The sequence below is a fragment of the Hylobates moloch genome, unplaced genomic scaffold (genome assembly GCF_009828535.3).
Source record: "Hylobates moloch isolate HMO894 unplaced genomic scaffold, HMol_V3 SCAFFOLD_13, whole genome shotgun sequence".
Classification (NCBI taxonomy): Eukaryota; Metazoa; Chordata; class Mammalia; order Primates; family Hylobatidae; genus Hylobates; species Hylobates moloch.
The window spans coordinates 77,307,951-77,330,873 of record NW_026652288.1 but is presented as its reverse complement, the minus strand read 5'-3'; positions in this window follow the sequence as shown (position 1 = coordinate 77,330,873).

Genomic DNA, 22,923 nt, shown 5'->3' with positions numbered 1-22,923 from the left:
CCTCTGGTAGAATTCGGCTGTGAATCCATCTGGTCCTGGACTCTTTTTGATTGGTAAGCTATTAATTATTGCCTTAATTTCAGAGCCTGTTATTGGTCTATTCAGAGATTCAACTTCTTCCTGGTTTAGTCTTGGGAGGGTGTATTTGTCGAGGAATTTATCCATTTCTTCTAGATTTTCTAGTTCATTTGTGTAGAGGTGTTTATAGTATTCTCTGATGGTAGTTTGTATTTCTGTGGGATTGGTGGTGATTTCCCCTTGGTCACTTTTTATTGCATCTATTTGATTCTTCTCTCTTTTCTTCTTTATTAGTCTTGCTAGTGGTCTATCAATTTTGTTGATCTTTTCAAAAAACCAGCTCCTGGATTCATTGATTTTTTGAAGGGTTTTTTGTGTTTCTATTTCCTTCAGTTCTGCTCTGATCTTACTTATTTCTTGCCTTCTGCTAGCTTTTGAAACAAATTTACAAGAAAAAAAAACCCCATCAAAAAGTGGGCAAAGGACATGAACAGACACTTCTCAAAAGAAGACATTTATGCAGCCAAAAGACACATGAAAAAATGCTCATCATCACTGGCCATTAGAGAAATGCAAATCAAAACCACAATGAGATATTGTCTCACACCAGTTAGAATGGCAATCATTAAAAAGTCAGGAAACAACAGGTGCTGGAGAGGATGTCGAGAAATAGGAACACTTTTACACTGTTGATGAGACTGTAAACTAGTTCAAACATTGTGGAAGTCAGTGTGAGGATTCCTCAGGGATCTAGAACTAGAAATACCATTTGACCCAGCAATTCCATTACTGGGTATATACCCAAAGGATTATAAATCATGCTGCTATAAAGACCCATGCACACTTATGTTTAGTGCAGCACTATTCACAATAGCAAAGACTTGGAACCAATCCAAATGTCCAACAATGATAGACTGGATTAAGAAAATGTGGCACATATACACCATGGAATACTATGCAGCCATAAAAATGATGAGTTCCTGTCTTTTGTAGGGACATGGATGAAGTTGGAAGCCATCATTCTCAGCAAACTCTCGCAAGGACAGAAAACCAAACACTGCATGTTCTCACTCATAGGTGGGAATTGAACAATGAGAACCCATGGACACAGGAAGGGGAACATCACACACTGGGGCCTGTTGTGGGGTGAGGGGAGGTGGGAGGGATAGCATTAGGAGATATACCTAATGTTAAATGACAAATTACTAGGTGCGGCACACCAACATGGCACATGTATATATATGTAACTAACCTGCAAGTTGTGCACCTGTACCCTAAAACTTAAAGTATATTTTAAAAAAAAAAGACCAATGGTAGCAGTAACATCAATGACTAAAGTTTTGGTCAATCTCTCAAAATTGAGAAAATGACCAAAAGAGGAAATTGTTAATCTGTATTAACCTAAAGCTGCTTCTGTACATATTTAAGTTCAACCTAAAGTTTTTGTTGTACATCATGAACTATAACAAGTGGAGGTATAAACTGACCACAGCTCACACCCATGCCAATCACTGAATTTTGTCCAATTAAATGTAGCTAACTACTTGAACTGTATTCAAATAACGCAAATGCCAAGCTGTAACCAATCCAGTTGTTTCTGTACCTCACTTCCAATTTCGGTACATCATTTCCTTTTTTTTTCTATAAATCTTCTTCCAACATGCGGCAGCACTGGAGTCTCTCTGAATCCACTATGATTCTGGGGTCTGTTGGATTTGTGAATTGTTCATTGCTCAATTAAACATTAAACTCTTTTAAATTTAATTCAGCAGAAGTTTTTTTTTTTTTTTTTTCAACACTACTCTGTTCTGTTAGTTTAGGTCTCCGTTTTAATGTTAACACTGGTCAGCTATGCCAGAATTCCAATGAGAGGAGGGCATAACGAGGCATGTCTGACCACCTATTCCCATCATGGCCTGAACTAGTGTTTCAGATTTACTTTAGAATGCCTGTGGCCAAGAGGAGGAGTTCATTCAGTTGGCTGTGAGGCTTAGAATTTTGTTCTTGGATTACACATTCATAGACTTGTATTTGGATGTACAAAAAATGCTTAACGCAGTGCCTAACACGTTAAGCTATCAAAAATGATACTTATAAAATAAAAATTAAAAATATATTAGAATATCAAGTCACTGTACTCTTCTTATAACTTTGTGTGTGTTGCTAAACATCACCTCTCCACCTTTCCCCGTCACTCATCACTCACAAATTAAAAGACTTTATCAACTGTTTCTAGGCCACATTTTTAGGACAACCCAGCCTCCTTTTTGACTTATTGTCTGGGAAAGCTCAGGAATGTCAACATAATTTATTGCTTGTTCTTATGAACATCTGATAATAGGCCGCTGACCCCCTTTTCCAGAGCATTTACTAAAAAGGTTTTAGTAAATTGTGAATCCTTCTTCTGTCCCTCTGAAATGTATATACAACTCTTAAAACTCAAGAATGTCTTTCTCAAGAACCTGAAAAACCATTTATTTGATGTTTAATCATTAGGAAGGATGAGGCTGCCAGTTCCTGGTCTCTGTGGGAGAACAGAATCCTAACTTTGATAATTACCTGCTGGCAGACACAACTGGTCAAATTGCATTTAGATATGAACCAATACTTGTAATTTTTCACTTGACTACTGAGTTCCTGCTCACACTCCTCCCTACTCCCCTCATTCTCTCTTGGCAATGCCTAGTCACCACTGTAAACATTGAAGTTGAGTTCAGTTCATATTGGACCATCTTCGCTCTTGCAATAATGTATTCCTGAATGAAATCTCTTCTTACCACTTTAACTAGTGTTTGTTTTCATTTGTCTTTCACAATTGTCTTCTCTTTTCTATTTTATAAATGAGTAAATTAACTCAGATAATTTAAGTAAAGTCTTTTAAAAAGGTGCTATTATTCCTTTTTTACAGATGAGAAAACTGAAGCAGAGTATAATTAGTAACTTGCCAAAGGTGATACAGTTAGTAGGTGATAAAATTATAGAAACTCATGTGTGTCTAATTGCATAATGTGGGACTGGATGATGAGGTTATGGAAAAAGTATAACCTAACGAATTACATCCACAGGCACTGCAGCCAGACTGCCAGGATCAGCTCTTCTAATTTTGCTTGTTAGCTGACTAATCTTGGGCAAGTTACTCTACTGTTTTGATTTGATTTCAACATCTTTAAAAGGTAATATTAACAATTCCTATTTCATAAGATTGTGTAAAACTCCAGGACTTATTTATCTAAATCACTTAGAAAAATATTTACCATATGATATGATTTGGCTGTGTGTCCCCACTCAAATCTTATCTCAAATTGTAATCCCCACGTGTCAAGGGAGGGGCCTGGTGGGAGGTAATTGGAACATGGGGGAGCTTTCCCCCATGCTGTTCTCATAATACTGAAGGAGTTCTCAAGAGATCTGGTTGTTTGATAAGTGTCTGGTATTTCCCCTGTACATTTCTCTCTTCTGCTGCCATGTAAGACATGCCTTGATTCCCCTTTGCTTTCTGCCATGACTTTAAGTTTCCTGATGCCTCCCCAGCCATGCAGAACTATGAGTCAATTAAACCTCTTTTCTTTATAAATTACACAGTCTTAGGTAGTATCTTTACAGTAGTGTGAGAACGGACAAATAAACCATACATCTGTACTCAATGTATTAACATTTTTGCACCATTGCCACTATTGTTATCCTACCATATTGTTATTTTATCATTATTTTTTCTCTCTTTCTAGTTTGTGGTAAAACAAATGAATCAGTTTAAAAATTACTTACAAAACAGCTTCATTATTATGTAGAGTAAGAGGGCAATTAATCTGGACATTTTCGAGATCCTGAACTTTGACCTAGGCAAAGGTAACTGGAACTTGTGTTATTAGAAGTTTTGACTGATGTAGGGATGCCACTAGATGAGAAGGTGATTAATATTTCAGGAATAAGAGTAACAAAGTTTCCAAATAAACTCTAGAAGTTCAAGACCAACGGAATAGAGAAAGCAGTCTTATAGAAAAGGCTTTTTAGCATTCTTAAGGCAAAGTCCTAACATAATCAATAGGCATAGCAGAATACAGGTCAGCATAAAATGTTTATTTACTTGAGATTTTTCCTATATTGACCCTCATGGGGTATTCTTCATAGTAAATGAATGCTTACTCTCTGACTTTGTAGAGATAGTGAAAAGGAGAGACAAATAAGTAGAAATAAACAATAGACAAATAAATAGAAATCAGTAGTGTCTCAAAGACCTGGTGAAGATCCTCTTCCTAAATCACAGGGAAGGTTCTTAAGGTGGTGTCTAAAGGCGGCTCAGACAGTCCTTGTTGCTTTCTGTAAGTCTATGCACATTCCCCTGAATTGGAAGAGAAGCAATCACTATAGCTAAGCTCAGGGTCACCGTGGTTCCTTGGTCTCCCAGTTTAGATGTTGGCTGACAGAGAGATGTCGCATGCTTTTAGACAGCCTTGTAGTTATGATGAGGAGACCCTGCATGCTAGAGGGCAAATGGAGACAAATTTGTCTAAGTGCACATGATAATAGGAACTTGAAGCTACCTCCAATGATATCAGTAGTACTAGGAGATTAGATGATCAAAGGTTAACCCAAAGGACTGTCCACCTCAATGAGAGGTCTACAGTGAGAATAGCGAAGGGTCATGCCCCTCTTTTTAGTTCACAATGCCATACAACTGAATCTATTCCAAGGAAAAGAAAAGAATGGGCAAAACCTATACATGACAGAGTTTAACTTTGAATTTATAGATAAATCATAAATTTTGCATAATTTACTTTTGTCATGATAGAATTCTGTCTTCATTAATTAAGCTTGAGATAAATAAAATTTAGTCATACAAAATTTAAATAAATTGAATTGTTGTGAACCTTGGTCTGTGGTTAAAAATGCCTCCTTTGCTTACTTATAATCACAAATAAATCGTGTCTTCACCGTTTTCATCCCAGCTACTCAACTTATGTGATTGGCCATCTCTGCAGGGAAATATACTCTACTTGATCACATAAGCTGCTCAGTTAAATCACTTTGAACTAACAGTATTTTCTCACAACGTAATATATTCTTCCTGTGCTGTGACTTCCTGGTGCTGGTTTTCTACTTAATATCATGAAAGCATGGTCATGTTAGCCGACTTGGTGTTTAATCTTTAGAGATATTGTGGGTTATTATAACTAACAGTAGTCTAAACACATATTATTACATTAGGAACAGAAAATATGAATAACATTTATTGAGTTATTTCTTACAAGTTCTTATTATAAACTTTTTACCTACTATGAAAGGCGAGTACTTTTATCTTATTCTACCAATGAAGAAGCTAAATTCAGCAACATTAGTCTTGCTAGCCTATGAAGTACAGTTAATTTCAAACCTATGTTTCCATAATCATGAGAGGCATTATTTACACTACAGAGTAACTTCATAAGTAGCTGGGGACTGACCTTGATCCACATTCTTCTCAGGGAGAATCTGTTCTTGTTTCCCTTATACGATATTGAAATCAAACATGGAGTAGATTCCTGGGCCCCAAATCAGACCTATTGAATCACATTAAGTAGCCACAAGGCCTGTGGATCTGCATTTTATTCACATCTCAGGGAATTATTTGTGGGTAAGTTTTTAACATTGCATATTGTTCTTTAACAGAGAATTTGAGATGAAAAATGGATGAGAGAAATTAAAATTTATGAAGCTTTTATATTTTCCAAAATAAGACCCTACTTATTCTTAAAATAATTACTAAAATGTTATTTCTGCCACTACAGAATTCACTATTGAGAACTAATATTTTAAGGCTGAAACAAACAAAAAAGAAAGCTACCAGAAGTTCTTGAAGGAGGCCACAAACTGTAAAATTTTTGCCACTACTCCAGCTCTTTTGGTGTTATAGCACTTTGAGATGTATTACACCATTACTATTTAATCAGCCTTTAGAACTTTTGCAAGCCTAGTGTGGAATGATTAAAGGTGGTTTTTATCAGAGAAAAAAATGCAGCTTTAGCAAATGTGAAATATTCATATAAGAATTCATTAAACTTTTTTCATTATCTCAGCTATAGAAACTTGTACTTGATCAATAAATCTGTTATTTAAAATTTAATGATTATATTTTGACTTTTCTCTACAAAATATCATTCTGATTAATAATTAGTAACTCTTATCTCCCTCTCCAGCATCACTTGTTATTTGACTCTACCATTAGCAAATACGGTATATAATTATTTTTAAATCTACTTACTCTCAATGGATTCTCCTAAGCTATTTCTTTATATTAAGAATATTTCTTATATAGAAATAGAAGTGGATAATTAACATGTATTTACAGATTAAGTTAATTCTCTGAAATTTGATTATTATGTGAAAATACTTCTGCCTTTATTATAAGTTGATGACTATAACTGTTTATATATAATCAGAAAGCTTAGATATAATAAGTCATATATAAACGTTGCTATTTATTTATTAATATCTTCTCTCTTTATCAAAGTTATATGAGATAGTTATAAATAATTTTGCTAGCAGTCAGGAGAAGAAAAGCGCTGTTAGTTTGATTTAGGGAAAAAAGGGGGCCTCATGAAAAGTATAGTTTCGACTTGACAAGTACAGAAGGGGATAAATGTTGTTTTACAAAAAAAAAATAAATAAACTGTATGAAAGCAAACAGATGAACAGTTACAAATGAGCAATCATTGGTTATTTATTTATCTGAAACACAGTGGCAGAAGAAAACAGTGGAAATTATACAGGAAATATAGATTGAAGTCGGACAATAACTTTCTAAGGAATTTGTATTTGAATCTTCAGATCAACATTACCACTAATTGAGCACCTATGGAGTCTGCCTTTGTGATAAGCACATTCTGTGTATGAAATAATGTCCTCAAATATCAGAGGTCATCTGCCTATTAATCCAGGACTTTGCAATTAATCCTTTTTTTTCTTTCAGAGTAAATGGAGAGTAAGAATATTTTTGAAAATAATTACACATCTATTTCTCATTGTTAATCGTTGCAACATTCTAATTTTATTGTATAATCAAAATCATTCAATAAGTATTTTTGTTATATATAAATGATATGAGATATGGGTATACATATTTATATATATATAAAATACATATATATTTTATATATCTATTTAATATGGTTTGGCTCTGTGTCCCCACCCAAATCTCACCTCGAATGGTAATAATCCTCACATATCAAGAGCAGGGCCAGATGGAGATAATTCATTCATGAGACAGTTTCCCCCATACTGTTCTCATGATAGTGAATACATCTCATGAGATTTATTCTTGTGAGTAAAAGGGGTTCCCCTGCACAAGCTCTCTTGCCCGCTGCCACCATGTAAGATGTGACTTTGCTCCTCATTCACCTTCCATCATGACTGTGAGGCCTCCCCAGCCATGTGGAACTGTGAGTCAATTAAACTGCTGTTCTTTATAAATTACCCCGTCTCGGGTATGTCTTTATTAGCAGCCTGAGAACAGACTAATACACTATTATATATGTTTACATAATTATATATATATATTATATATGTGTGTGTGTGTGTGTGTGTGTGTGTGTGTATGTGTGTGTGTTATGAGATCAACTTTTTGTAGTCAAAATTAGTCACAGTACTGTTCAAATCTTGAGGGTCCAGAAAGATCAAGTGGCTTATGAAAAAATAAGCAACTAGTTAGTATTAGTGTTGAGATTAGTTCTGAGATCTTCTGACACCTAATTCCAGGTTGTTTATAACTCTTTAGAGCATGCTCATTAATACTGCTAATTTAGAATAGCTGGATGAAGATCTATTTGCATTTTTAAAAGGCTGCACTATATTGTTGATGCAATTTATTATCATGAAGAATAACGCTAACCAGGTTAATGAAGTCTGCAATGTAGATTTAATTGCCAAAAGTAAATATTATAAGTGTTAAATTAATGGCTTACTTGAAAATACATCCTTGAAAGGTCTTTGATGTCAACTAAATCAGTGTTACTTAATCTTGTTTTTTTGCTCATTTAAATAAGAAAAGTATTAATACATAGAATAGGTTTTCATGGCTTTAGCTCATATTATCAATATTTTCAAATGTAATGAGCCATACTAAAAAAGAGAGTTTTTATTCTTTAGATACAGTGGAAAAACAACATTTTTCTACTAGAAAGCTGAGCAAATATTTCAATCTAGGGAAATTTTACTCTTCCAACCATCACATTCCATGACATGAATTTATACTATCTGGAGCAGCTTAGAAATCTTCTTAATTAGGCCGGGCGCGGTGGCTCACGCTTGTAATCCCAGCACTTTGGGAGGCCGAGGCGGGCGGATCCCGAGGTCAGAAGATCGAGACCACGGTGAAACCCCGTCTCTACTAAAAATACAAAAAATTAGCCGGGCGTGGTGGCGGGCGCCTGTAGTCCCAGCTACTCGGAGAGGCTGAGGCAGGAGAATGGCGTGAACCCGGGAGGCGGAGCTTGCAGTGAGCCGAGATTGCACCACTGCACTCCAGCCTGGGCGACAGAGCGAGACTCCGTCTCAAAAAAAAAAAAAAAAAGAAGAAATCTTCTTAATTAGAGTTATACAGTGTTCTTGAGAATAATAAAGCAATGTAATAAGCACTCACTCATGACACAGGTTAAAGATACAATTGTATTCTCAAAAGTTAACCTGAAGCAGATAAATACAAGTTTTGATTTAAATAAAATCTGTCAAACCAGTTGGCCCCCTTCTCAGAAGAGTATATATTTTACATTTCAAAACATGTGGGTAATAGTATATCTATCTCATGGAACACCTAAATTAGTAATACTAGTAAATATGAATATGTATCTTCATATTCCTAGGAGTATATTCATCATATTCCTAGGAAAAGATGAATTATTCTGTATCATGACAACCCTCATTGCAGTTTTAACATGGCTAATCAGTAAGTAGGAGTTTTATTTTTATAAGTAACCACTGGAACGATTTTTAATGCAGTTTAATCAATAAGTAACAATAACTCACCTCAATGAACACGCTTTTGCATTCCAGCCAATCAATGAGGTCTCCTCGCCTCTAAAAGTCAAGCAATTAAAAATGGACTATCATGAATGCTAACCACTCAACAGCAGTCTCACTCTATACAGATGATCTCAAGTCACTCGCCTGTAAAATTCTACCAATCATTGGATTCCAGGCTTTTAAAAAATTCTACAAAAAAAAAAACACTGCTCTATTTGGAGATACTGTGCTTGACCAGCAAAACTCTTTCTAATTGCTTTAAATAGCACATTTAGGTTAAGTTGTTACCTTAGATATCAAATAGGATTTCACTCTGACAGTTTTGAAGGTTACACTGAGATCATTTTGAAGACCTTTGCTTGGCAGCTTTTTAGGGAATCATTGAATCAACAGGCATGCACACTGGTTCTTTTTGCCCAATTTCCATTTTGCTTCAAGATTTATTTTTTGAAGAGTAAGTCTCAACAACAATTTGAGCTCTGTCTTGTTGTTTTGGAATTTTTAGACCAATATGTCTTAGTATAATATCCTTAGGCCCAGAATTTTACATAAAGTAATTATATCTTTTTATCTAAGATTTCACATGTCCCTGTTTTCTGCTGTATACCACTGCCTGTAAAATTATCTGGTTAAAATTCAAATCTGTTAAATTTTTAGTTTTTGAAGCTCTCTGTGGCTTAGCCCCTCTATTTGTGACATGAGGATAATATTCTCTACTTCACAAGAGTGTTGGAAAACTTAAATGAGATACAAAAGAAACCACTTAAATTGTTACTTAGTAACTTTTTATGGAATTTGGGTAATAGTCTGATTTCATATAGCAATAAATTTTAGCCACATGTCCCTCTAAAATGCTGTTGTATTGGTGTCCTATACTTCATCTGTAACTCTAGGCAAGACTAAGGAAGACTACACTTCTTTCATTTTTAGATAACATGTTTACACATAAAAATTGGACATTTTAAAGTTTCTCATTCTTATTTTTTTGGATTTATTATCTTTTTTCCATATTCATTGCTCAGGCAATACACAATATATTGAGAATTAGAAGTTTTATATATATAATATAGTTTTATATATTTATTTATATATTTATATATTTATTATATATATATTTATATAGCTTTACATATATATAGCCAAAAAAGGTGAACCTGTTAGTTAAAAATGTAGAATGCAGAAGAAGTGGTGGAAATTACATATCTAAGTTCTCAATAGATTTTTCTCAAAATGGAATGATGTTTATTTACTTAAAGAGAATAATCAAAATAAACAACATATAGTCTTTTTTACTTTTTTTTTTTTGAGATAGGGTCTCCCTCTGTTGCCCAGGCCATGGTGCAGTGGCATGATCACAGCTCACAGCAGCCTTGACCTCCTGGGCTAAAGAGATCCTTCCACCTCAGCCTCCCAAGTAGCTGGGATTGGAGGAATGAACCTCCATACCCGGCTTTTGTTTCTACTTTTGAAGAGTATTTTTGCTTTTGAATTCTATGATGGCTAAACAGGAGAATAAAAATAAATTAGTGTAATATAAGTCAAATCCATTTGTATTTACCTTGAACTATATCTCAGTTTGTAACAATTTCTTAACAATATTTATATGAGTATTTTTTCCAATAAAGCACGAAGGAATGAGCCTATAAAACTTTGGGGCATATTACTATATCTGAAGACTGAAGTCTGGCAATGTCCTTAAGCAAAACACTCAAATATCATAAAGAAAATTATAAATTCCAAACAATTTTCATTGTCAGAAGATTAGAATTGATATTAGATTTTCAACTGTTTATATCAGCACTAGAAATGCTGGATTCATGCAAATTTCAAGGGGAAAGAATCACTATAAAATATATATTTTAATTTATTATGTTACCATACTACTATATAATAGTTATGCTAATTGCACATAATTTTATTCTGTATCATGACAACCCTCATTGCAGTTTTAACATGCCTAATCAGTAAGTAGGAGTTTTACTTTTATGAGATACTGTGCTTGACCAGCAAAACTAGTATGACTTTCAAGGTAAAGTTTTACCAAGTCACTTTCCAAAGTAGCAAGTAGATGGCATTATATTACTATTCTTAATACATGAGCCTAATAATAAAAGTCAAGAAAAAGTAGTTCTACTAAACCTTTTACTTTCAAACTCATAAGAAGAGTAAATATATCTGCTCTTATTCAATAATCTATTCACTTGAGTCCACCTGAATCTAAAGGTATTGCACTTTTAGTGATTTTTGTGAAATAATTGCTTTGTTAAGTAAAACTAATTACTTCGAGAAAACTACTTAGCATGTCAAGTAAACTCCTCAACATGAAATCAAGTTCTCTTTATTTTATGATATTTAAGACTCTTTAAGGTTTTCCATTTTATAATGAAATGTTAATCTATACTACAATGTTCTCCTCTTATCCAAAACCAAGATAAATGAACAAAGTAATTAAAACAAGAAAGGCAAATAATGGCAGTCCTTACTTCAAAGAAAGAATGTTCTTCAAACCATAACCACATTATTTCAAAAGCATTCACAAGGGAAAAAGACAATCAAGGATTCTAGGAATCCATGTGTAGCTCTTACCCCCATATAGACAGAAAAAGAAGCAACAACTACGTAAACCTAATTAATATTTACATGTTTTAAAAGCTCCATGTATTATGCATGCCCTCCCAAGAAAAGTTGCAGGATTTTCTGGAGTATATTTACCAGAGAAGGGGCAACATGCCAGGGTCTTGTATTTTGCTATTCATATTAGAAGAAATCTTAAGATGCCAAAAATATTCTGTCATGATTACCAAGAGGCATTTTCAGCAATAACAAAATCTTAATAAAAAGGCAAAACAGGCAATTAAAAAATAAAAAAAACAGACGTGTGTTTCACTGAGCCTGCTGATTACTGATGACCTAATGAGGAGAGCCACTCATTGGAAATTCAAATTTAAGTCCTCATTTTTTGCTCAAAACTTGTACCATTCAACATTTGAAAGTTATGCCTATTTTCTACTTTCTATTTCTAGAAGAAAAGTTAGTGGCAAAAGTTGTAAAGATTTGGGTAAATTGTGGAGAATAAATGTTTTTTATTTTGTTTTTCTTTCAAGCACAATGGATCCAAAGTATCATCTGAGTTAGGAAAATAATCCAAATTCTAATGGTATAGGCTATCAAAATGCTAACAAAATTTATATATGTGTGTATACGTGTATCTATATCTATGTATCTATATATAGAGAGAGATGTTATTCTATGTACATATCTCCATATGTTTAGACATATTATCTATATAAATGGATGTTATAGAATTCAGAGGAAAAATCCAAATGCATCAAAGCAAATAGACATAAAAAGGAAAAGAACACTAAAAAATGATTATGAAAATGTTTAAAGTTAGGGTGGAATACATTTCCTTGGGTGAAGAAAAAAATTAATTTGTAAGGTCGAAGGTTTTTATTCCTTGAAAATTTTATACCTAGTTATCAAGTTGTTAAATATTCTGGTAAGGCTTTATAAATTCAAAAAAAATAATTTTTCAGTCATTCGAGCATGAACACTTAATTGCCCATGATAAGTGTGTGTTGTATGTGTGGGAAGGCATCACTCATAACTAGCTTGTGCTACCTTTGAATGTCTAGATGGTATAGCATCTGACCAGAGGATGGAAGTGTGGCAATGGCCTCGTGATTATGGAATTCACTGACTGTAACATCCAGATGCAGCTGGCCTCACAAACGCCTGGAAAACCTTTCAAAAGACACATCTAAAGCAGAAGCTTGGAAGAAACACTCCAGTAGGATGGGGGGCGGGGAGAGTTATCTTTCAGGATGTAGTACATATGTTGAGTAAGAAGCCCTGATGTAGTGTTGTGTACACAAAAGAAGAAATGGTTTTTCCCCCAGAAAAGAAATGTGTGGGTCCAGGATTCAAATGACAGAAGTAGCAGTAGGCCAAATTTCTATCATTCCCATGACCCTTGGAAGCACTTTGTGCCTTCTATTCTCACGGTTTTGGATTCTGCAGGGTTGGAGGTTCTGTGAGTCTAAGGAGATTCTTTCTTGTCGGGGTCCTATTTAACTGCATGCTGCTGTTAGGTACCTTCTTTGAAATCCTTGTAACCAGGGACCAGGGACCTACTAGGGAAAAAAGAGTCACCACACATACAGAGGTAATGGATGCTGATAAAAAGCAGGAGGAAAAGTTACTTTTACTAAAGTAGCTCAGGGAGAGATAAATTTGGAACAAAAGCGATCTGCTTGTGTGTTTCCTAGTATCACCTTAAATAAGTGTGAATGTACACGTGTAGCAATCTGAGCCTGAGGGATAAGTATCAAAAATTCAGACCCCTCAGGAATGAAGGTTTGATTCACACTGCCAGACGAACCACCAAGATCTGCCCCAACTGTAGTTGAGGGTATGGAAATTTAAAAATCACGCTTTGGGAGGAAGATGATTAGTGCTAGTGTAGCACCAAAATCAAATGCAGCAGTTAAGACTATAGTTCACCCCACAGACTTCTCTTGTCTTAGGTACCCTCAAAAAGAAAAGTCCAACATAGAAGCTTCTCCTTAACATGGGTTGGAGAAGGGTAGGCTGGGGTGATCATGAAAATGTGTGTCTCTGATCTTATGCTTCAGGAACCATATGGACAGATGGCCTCAGTTTCTGCACTCAGAATCTACCATCATAATCAGAACCCTTGCCTTTCATGGAGTGCTTCCAAAGAATGATTAGGTGTGGCAGGGATAGGAAAACAGCCTCATTCCCATGAGGTTGTGAAATTCTAGGGGTGAAATTGGCTTGAAAATGTCCCATACATAGGTCTGACCACAACTTTCTTTGAACTCCCTTTCAGCGTGAGATTCTTCTTCCTTAACTTTCTTCCTTCCCTTTCTCCTTCACAAAATTCACATGTTTACCCTGCATTCTCTGACTCCCTTCACCCTGCCTACTTGCATATATAATAATATATATTATACTACACACTTTTTCCCTACCCCCCAACTACCCTTCTTAGTCTTTGGGTACAAAAAAAAAATAGCAAGAATGTATAAGATCTAGTACTTGATAGCACAACAATGTGCCTATAGTGAATCATAAGTTAATTGCACATTTAAAAATAACTGAAAAACTGAAACAATAGAATTGGATTGTTTGTAACACAAACTATAAATGCTTGAGGTAATGGATACCCCATTTACCCTGATGTGATTATTATACATTGTATGCCGGCATCAAGATAATCTGGTTTTTTGTTTGTTTGTTTGTTTGTTTGTTTTCTTTTGAGACGGAGTCTCTTTTGCCTGGGCTGGAGTTCAGTGGCACAATTTCGGTTCACTGCAAACTTCACTTCCCAGGTTCAAGTGATCCTGCTGCCTCAGCCTCTGGAATAGCTTGGACTACAGGCTAATTTTTGTATTTTTAGTAGAGATGAAATTTCACCATGTTGACCAGGCTGGTCTCAAACTCCTGATCTCAAGTAATCTGCCCGCCCCCACCTCCCAAGGTGCTGGGATTATAGGCGTGAACCACTGTGCCTGTCCAGGTATCAAAATATCTTATGTACTCCAAGAATATAAACACCTACTACATATCCACAGAAATTAAAAATTACAAAAAAAAAAAAAAAAATTTTTTTTTAAAAAAATGGGAGTAATTATGGTTATGATGCTATACAGTATACATCTATTTCAACATATATTACAAACGTACTGTAAAAATAATATACATAAAAAATATGCCTAGAAAAGTCACATTTTCATAGTGTCACTAAATGTTTAAAATTGCTACAGAAATTTTCAAAAGAGTGTTTTAATAACATTAGAGAATGACCCTAAAAATATAAGTTAGAGATTGAAAATCATTTATGTGTTCAGTAATATAATGATGATGACAATTTTGATATGATTATCATGATCACAGTTCTTGGAATGTGTGCTTAATGATTAATATTTTATATGCCTTTATAAATATTGGCATAGTTCTGAAATTAATACTTATAAAAAAACTCAGAAAATAATTTCTAGTATTTCTCGAAGCCAGTCAATGACAAAGGTCCATTTTAGAATTTTTACAATGATTACCAGGACTAGCGAGACTTTGTCCATTGTCTTAACTTTTTCAACCTCATGAAAAACTCAGCAGATGTACAGTTTTCAGTATTTGTGATTATAACTGTGTATACAATAAAGGACACTGATTGTATTAGGTAATGATGAAAAGTTAAAATCTACCTTTCTGAAAACCCAGAATAAATTTTTGAGCATGCCCATAAAAAAGACTTAATTTCTAACATTTATTTATGATAGTGAAGAAATAGGAATTATTTAGTCTCAGGGAAACATATGGAGACACAGGGCTTGTTTTTGAAACAACAGACAGAACTGTGATTGTATTAAATTTAATTCTATTTATCCTTTCAATTAATATATACATATATGAAAATGCCTAAACAAAGTTTTTCCCTCCAAAATATGTTGTTTTAGTATAAAGAATACTGGACAAATTGTACATTCTTTCTATCCAAACAGCAGTAATGATTATCCAGCCTAGTAAGGAAAGGGCCCACTTCATCTGAGATGAACAGTTACAAATCAGCTCTTTAAATGTATTCTAATGACACCAATACATGAGCCTGATATTCTAATTTATATTCTAGTTCTGTTGTTGTTGTATTCAAATAGTAAACTTATTTGGGTTTTTCATCATTTAAAAATTTATTTTTATTTTTAATTATTATGGGTACAAAGAACTGTACGTATTTTGGGGACACATGTGATGTTTTGATACAGGTATACAATCTATAATAATCGAATCAGGGTAATTGGAGTTATCCATCACATCAAGCATTTATTATTTCTTTGTATTAAGTTTATTGCAGCATTATTCATAAGAGCAAAGACATGGAATCAACCCAAATGCCTTTAATGATAAACTGAATAAAGAAAATGTGATACATATATACCATGGAATACTATGCAGCCATATAAAGGCATGAGATCATGTTCTTTGAAGGGATATGGATGAAGCTGGAAGCCATTGTCCTTAGCAAACTAATGCAGGAACAGAAAACCAAACACTTATGTTCTCACTTATAGGTGGGAGCTGAACAATGAGAACACATGGACATGGGGAGAGGAACAACACTCACTGGGGCGTGTCTGGGGAGGGCAGGTGCAGGGATAGCATCAGGAAAAATAGCTAATGCATGCTGGGCTTATTACCTAGGTGATGGGTTGATAGATGCAGCCTACCACCATGGCACATGTTTACCTATGTAACAAACCTGCACATTCTGCACATGTACCCCAAAACTTAAAATAAAAAAATAAAATTTAAATAGAATAAAAAAGAACATTCCAATTCATTTTTAATTATTTGAAAAAATACAGCAAATTATTTTAACTATAGTCACCCTATTGTGCTAGTGAATACTAGATATTATTCGTTCTACCTGTATTTTTGCAGTCATTAACCATCCTCACTTTATTCTCACTGCCCACTTCTCTGTTGCCCTTCCCAGCCTCATTCTACTCTACTCTTTATCTCCATGAGTTCAATTTTCTCTCTCACTCTCTTTTTAACTTTCAAATATGGGTAAAAATACGCAATATTTGTCTTTGTTTGCTTCCCTTATTTCACTTAAAATAATGACCTCCAATTCTATTCACATTGTAGCAAATGCCAAGGTTTCATCTTTTTTGGCTGCATATTTCTTTGTGTATATATGCCACATTTTCTTTACGCAATTTTCCTTTGATAGACACTTATGTTGATTCCATATCTAGGCTACTGTGAATAGTGCTACAATAAACATGAGAGTGCAGATGTTTCTTTGATATACATATTTCTTTTCTTTTGGATATATATCCAACCAGCAAGAGATTAATAGCCAGAATGTATGAGGAGCTCACAGAACTCCATAGAGAAAAAAATAAATATGATTAAAAAATAAGGAAAAGATCTAAAGAGAAGTTTCTTAAAAGATGTACAGATGACCAACAGATATATGAAAATAATGTTCAGCATCACTAATCATTAGAGAAATGCTAATCAAAACTACAATAAGATACCATCTCACCCCAGTTAAAATGGCTTCCGTCCCCAAAACAGATAGTAAGAAATGTTGCTGAGGATATAAAAAAAGACAACCCTTATGCTCAGTTCGTGGGAATGTAAATTCCCACATTCTTATTTACTCTTCACTATGAAGTACAGTATGGACATTCCTCAAAAAACTAAAAGAACTACCATATGATCTAGCAATCCCACTGCTAGGTATATATCCAGAATTTTTTTAAATCATTCTAATGAGCAATAATATGCTTATGATATTTGTCATCTCATTTTAATTTTTACAGTCGATTATTGAAATTGGTAGATCCTTATAATATTGACCCTCTATAGTCTAAAGGTTGATTTAAAATATCAAAATAGAATTTGCTAGTAAGTTCACTTGAGCTTAGTAAGATAATTTTGTTTTATTCTTCAATTCCTGCTCAACAGACTGAATACTCTGCAACATCAGGGAACTGTTAAAACTGGTCATTGTGGGTAAAAGCCATCTCACAGGAAACAATGAAGGGGGAAATCCAGAGGTGATTCTTCGGCAAGAACGCAGACAAGGAACTTATCTGATGTTCATTTCGTTAATTAAGGTTTTGTTTCACAAAGTAATAATGAATTACCACTTTTCCTATATGAAGGACCTAATAATTTATCACATAGAGGAAGACAAATGTAGATGAATGTGTTGACGATGTGGGAAGTGCAAGATGTACACTTTCGTATTATACAGATATGTGATCTCTTTTGAAATTCACTTAGCTAATGGGATCTTCTGTGTCTGGAATCTGGGCAAGAAGCAAACAGAAAGTGAAGAAAGGAATTCTATGATTGAAAATAGCTATCATATTTTATTATTGTAAATTCTACCGACCCCCCCCAAATATGTGGATAGCTATATTACAGGACAACTTTTTTTTATTGTTTTTTAAATAAATATTGAGTAGTAAATCATGGCATAAAAACTGTGCTAATACTTCTTAGAACTTCCCAGTTTATAAAGCTGCCACGCATAACAAAAATGTTTAAAGTGTCATGCTTTTAAAGATATTTTATTCGTTTATCTAAAACATAGTTTCCATAGACCAGAAAGAAAACTATGTTTTTAATAAATTAATAAAATATTGTCCAGTGAGTACCGGAAATTGAGAAAGCACATTGACAACAAACAAGAAGCCAGCATGACATATACATTCTTACAAACAAATAAATAAGATAATTTCAGATAACCATTATGTTCCAAGGACAAAAATGATACTGTGAGACAGACTAACTTTATTAGGATGTTCTTTAGTATAAAGGGATCAAGGAAAACCTCTTAGATTTTATGTGTTTTGACCTCTGAACTAAAACCTAAACAAGTGGTAGTAATCCATGAAAAAACTTGTGTATACTGAATTCTGAGATAGTGCTCTTTCAATTAGATCTGTTTGTTTAAAAATATAAATATGCATATACGTACTTATTTATTATAATCATGAACTTAATGACTAAACATATTTTTAAAGTATTAGATTAAAATGAATCATTTTTTCAATAGCTTGTGGATGAGAGCTTAAAATATCATTTCTACAATTTAAGGCATCACAATACACATGTGATGTGAAATTCATTGTTAACAACAGTGGTGATAAATACATATTTAAAATTGTTTCCATGGGGATTTCTAAATTAATGACTGACATCAAATCTAAATACATTATTATTATGTATTTAGACATAAATGCTTAAAATACCTCGCTCTGTGCCTGAAGCACTTGTACAAGTGTTGTAGCTGGTGTCAGATCACCTTATTCTTCTTTCTCACCTCTGCTTGTTTTTTTCAGATGCATTCAATTTGCAGTTTCTTTGAGGGAATTTTTTCTTACCCGTATGCCTATTTTGTGAGAGCTAGTTTAGTGAAAACTTGATAGTATACTTTCCAAATCTACTTAGCCAGGCATAGGAAACCCTCAATAGTTGTAATACAAGTCAAGGCCGAGAAACGGAGAGGCTGCTGCTATCAAGCCTCCAGTTCCCCAGAACTTCACCCCTACTTCTTGATACGTCACACAACCCATATGACATGTGAGATACCAGGCACAGACCAACTGAACGCCTCAAGGACAACCTGTATATTAAGTAAAGGTTATTTTTATTTTTAAATTCTAGATTTAAAAATAGAAATATAAATTCTTTTTTTCTTTTTCTTTTTTTTTTTTTTTTGAGAAGGAGTCTCACTCTTTCGCCCAGGCCAGAGTGCAGTGGCGCTATCGTGGCTCACTGCAAGCTCCGCCTCCCAGGTTCACGCCATTCTTCTGCCTCAGCCTCCCGAGTAGCTGGGACTACAAGCGCCTGCTACCATGCCCGGCTAATTTTTTGTATTTTTAGTAAAGATGGGGTTTCACCGTGTTAGCCAGGATGGTCTCGATCTCCTGACCTCGTGATCCACCCGCCTCGGCCTCCCAAAGTGCTGGGATTACAGGTGTGAGCCACCGCGCCCGGCCGAAATATAAATTATATTATCTATTTATCTCAATGGATCATTTTGAACACTCCCTGAGCTGCATGTGTGTACCTCGGAAAGCTCTGTTCACTTCATATTTGGACTGGAGCAGGGAGCTAAGGCAGCTCTCAGACTAATGGATATTTTTACTGAAGAAAATGCCTTGTCTCAAAGTAGCTACATTTTTTTTTTATTGCATCCTTTATGACAATACAGCTGAAAAACCCAGGTTAAAGATGCTGCGACATTCTTGGTCAGCCAGAATATATTTAATAATGATGGATTAAGGGACTGCTAAAAGAAAGAAGAGATAATTGAAGTGTCTGTTAGGTAGATAAAAGCATTAATTCTGATAAATATCAGTTACATTTTAGCTCCTATCCACATAACTTAATGGTAATTAGTATGATACATAAAGTAACTTTTTTCTAAAAGTAAACTTTTACCATCCAAGATTTAAATGCAGAGTATTTTACATTATTCTTGCAGTAAACAAGGGCTAACTAAAAAAAAAAAAGAAGTCCTTTAAAGGTTTAAATGATCAAAATGATCATAGCTGTTCACATTTCTATCGTATATTTCCCTAAGAGAAACTTCTTTCTTTAGGTAATATTACTATTATGATGGTGACATATCATTAAGTTCACATAGATGCTATATGCCTTTCATCTGTGGAATTTCTCCTTATAATTAACATAGAGGAAAGAAAAGAGAAGAGGCCCCTTTAATCACAGCCTTAGTTCTGTAGTAACTACATTATTGTAACATCATGGAATTTTTCAGAACACTGAAAGCCAAATAGCAAAGAATCATATTTTAATCCTCAGCTACTAATTCCCAAGTATTAGTAAATGCTCTCTGCCCTGTAGTTGTCTTGCCTTCTTTCTATCCCCAAAATGCTGAGTGGACATTTTATCCTAATGCATTGACAGGTCTTATCACATCCTTTTATTTTATTTTATTTTTTTTCATGGGAGTAGGGTGCCAAAATCTAGTTATATAAGAGTTTTGCATCACAAAATACACAATCTATCTATAAATCATGACATGGACTATAATCCCTTATTAATAGAATAGGAAGAAATAAGACCAAAATATGTGAAATACAGAGAAATATAAAATATAAATATTAAAAATGCAGTCATGAGCAAAATATATGACTAAGACATTCAAGTGTATTCAACACAGTTTTTCATAATATATGACTGTGTAAGATATTCAAGTGTATTCAACACAGTTTTTCAAAAATTTCATCTAATACATGTAAAATGTAAATAGTGTGCTGAATTAGGCAATTACTACGTTTAATACTATTGTTTTAGTGTAAATTATTAATTTGAACCCCTTCTTTCTCACCTGCATTTATTTAGAGCACAATGTAAGTCAAAGCTGTAATTCACTCTGATTGATACATAGCTCTATATTTTTATGCTGGGACTCTGTTATATTAATATTCTTCTTGCATTGCATAGAGACTTTCAGGCATTTCATCAATAACATATAGTTTTGACTTCCTATATAAAAAATAAGGTAAACTCAGGAGGACTATTTTCTTATTCCTATTCAGTTTGGATTGATATGGGCAAATTATCATTTTTAAAGTACTATTTGCTTGCCCTAGCAATGCTTTTCTTGATGTGAAATGTTAGCAATATTAGAATTTCATAAAAATTAGAATTTTATTCAAATGAAGCAGCCTATTAAATTAAATATATAATTGTGCATTTAAGTGCCATAGCAATACTCTTTCCACATGTACACAAAGAAACAGAAGGTTGATGAACTTTTAAAAAATTTTCATTCATGGTTAATTTAAATATAGTCTACGTTGCCTTGCATGATAATAGACACACTTGTTATGACACAGTACCAGGGTTCAATAATTTTAAATTGATTAATATTTCATACAGTCACATTTCTATTAAGACAGTTTTTAAAGGTAATTATATAGGACCTAATAATAGTTTATATATATATACACACACACACACACACACACACACACACACACTTATCTGTATTCAGTAAGAAATAAAGAATTTGGGGTTGATTTATTTCTTAGATTACTGAAACTTGTCTTCATTGAAGGCCAAATTTTATTATTTATTAAGAAAGTGAGATTAATCACTTTAATTGCAACTAGGGTTTAAAAAAACAGCCTACCAGAAGTCCAAACACTGGGGCAAAATAAACTTTATAGTCAGAATAGATGTTATGTTTTCATAAAAGGAAATTTCTACCTCATGAAAAATCTCTTCCTAGCTCTACATATGAGAGCTTTACAGTTTTTTTTAACTGAGTCAGCATTCTTACTAGGTAACATTGCTAGAGCCTTAAAGTGCAAACATTCTTGAGAAAAATATTGACCTATACTTATGAAAAGTATGAATAATCGACATTTGTGATCACAAGGTATTGATGCAAGTTTTTAAAGGCATAAATGCAGGAACTGGAAAGGCCCTTAAAAAAAAAAGACTGGATAAAACAAGACTGTGTAGTGAACGTATTTGCCCTATCCCTAACCCTGACACAGGGGTGCTGAAGGGGTGAATGGAGCTAAGGGAAATGAATGGTACAGAAAACCAGAACAAGTTTAAGATAACAATACATGTTACATCAAGAATTTAAGTAACTTGTAAGATAAAAAGAAATCATATGCCTCTGTTAGAGGTTGAAAAAAGAAAATTATCAACTTAAATATTCTGCTTATTCTTTCAGTATCACACAGTTTCCTCGTGGATTTTATTTTCTCTTTGTTTCACAGATTTTATTAGTCGTTACTTGGGAAGTAACTCTTTATCTTATAATGATTATTAGCAAGATCAATGTAGTATTTATTTCTGTTTTACGCATTTGAGTTTTAGGAAACTGACAGATTTTGTGAATAACACTAGCTTATATTCTCCAGGGCTCTCTGTATATTTTTTTTCTGTATATTTATGTGTAATACATCTGTTGCAGTATGCAGCTCCTCTCAGAATCATTTTCTAGTTTCTGCTCAGCAAAAGGGTGAAAGGAAAACAACTTAGAAGACAAAAATGAAATTGTTGCCAGGCTGCAGCTCTGAATGAGACTTGGAGGCTCCTTCAGTTTTTTGAAGCAGCATGTGTCAAACTCACGATGAATTGGATTTTTATATTCAGAATCAGAATCCTCTCGGCTGACACAGCTGATGTCAAAGCTTTGAGGGTACAGTGCAAGATTCCTGTTTGCACTGAAACACTGAGCACTTCCACTGGAAATTTATTTACCTAAAACAATTGCCTCACCTGCAATTGAATGCTGGGGTGCAGACATCCAGGAAACCTGCATTCTTTCTTAGAACAAAGGCAATGAAAAATATGTGACCTTTTCTCTTTCTACAA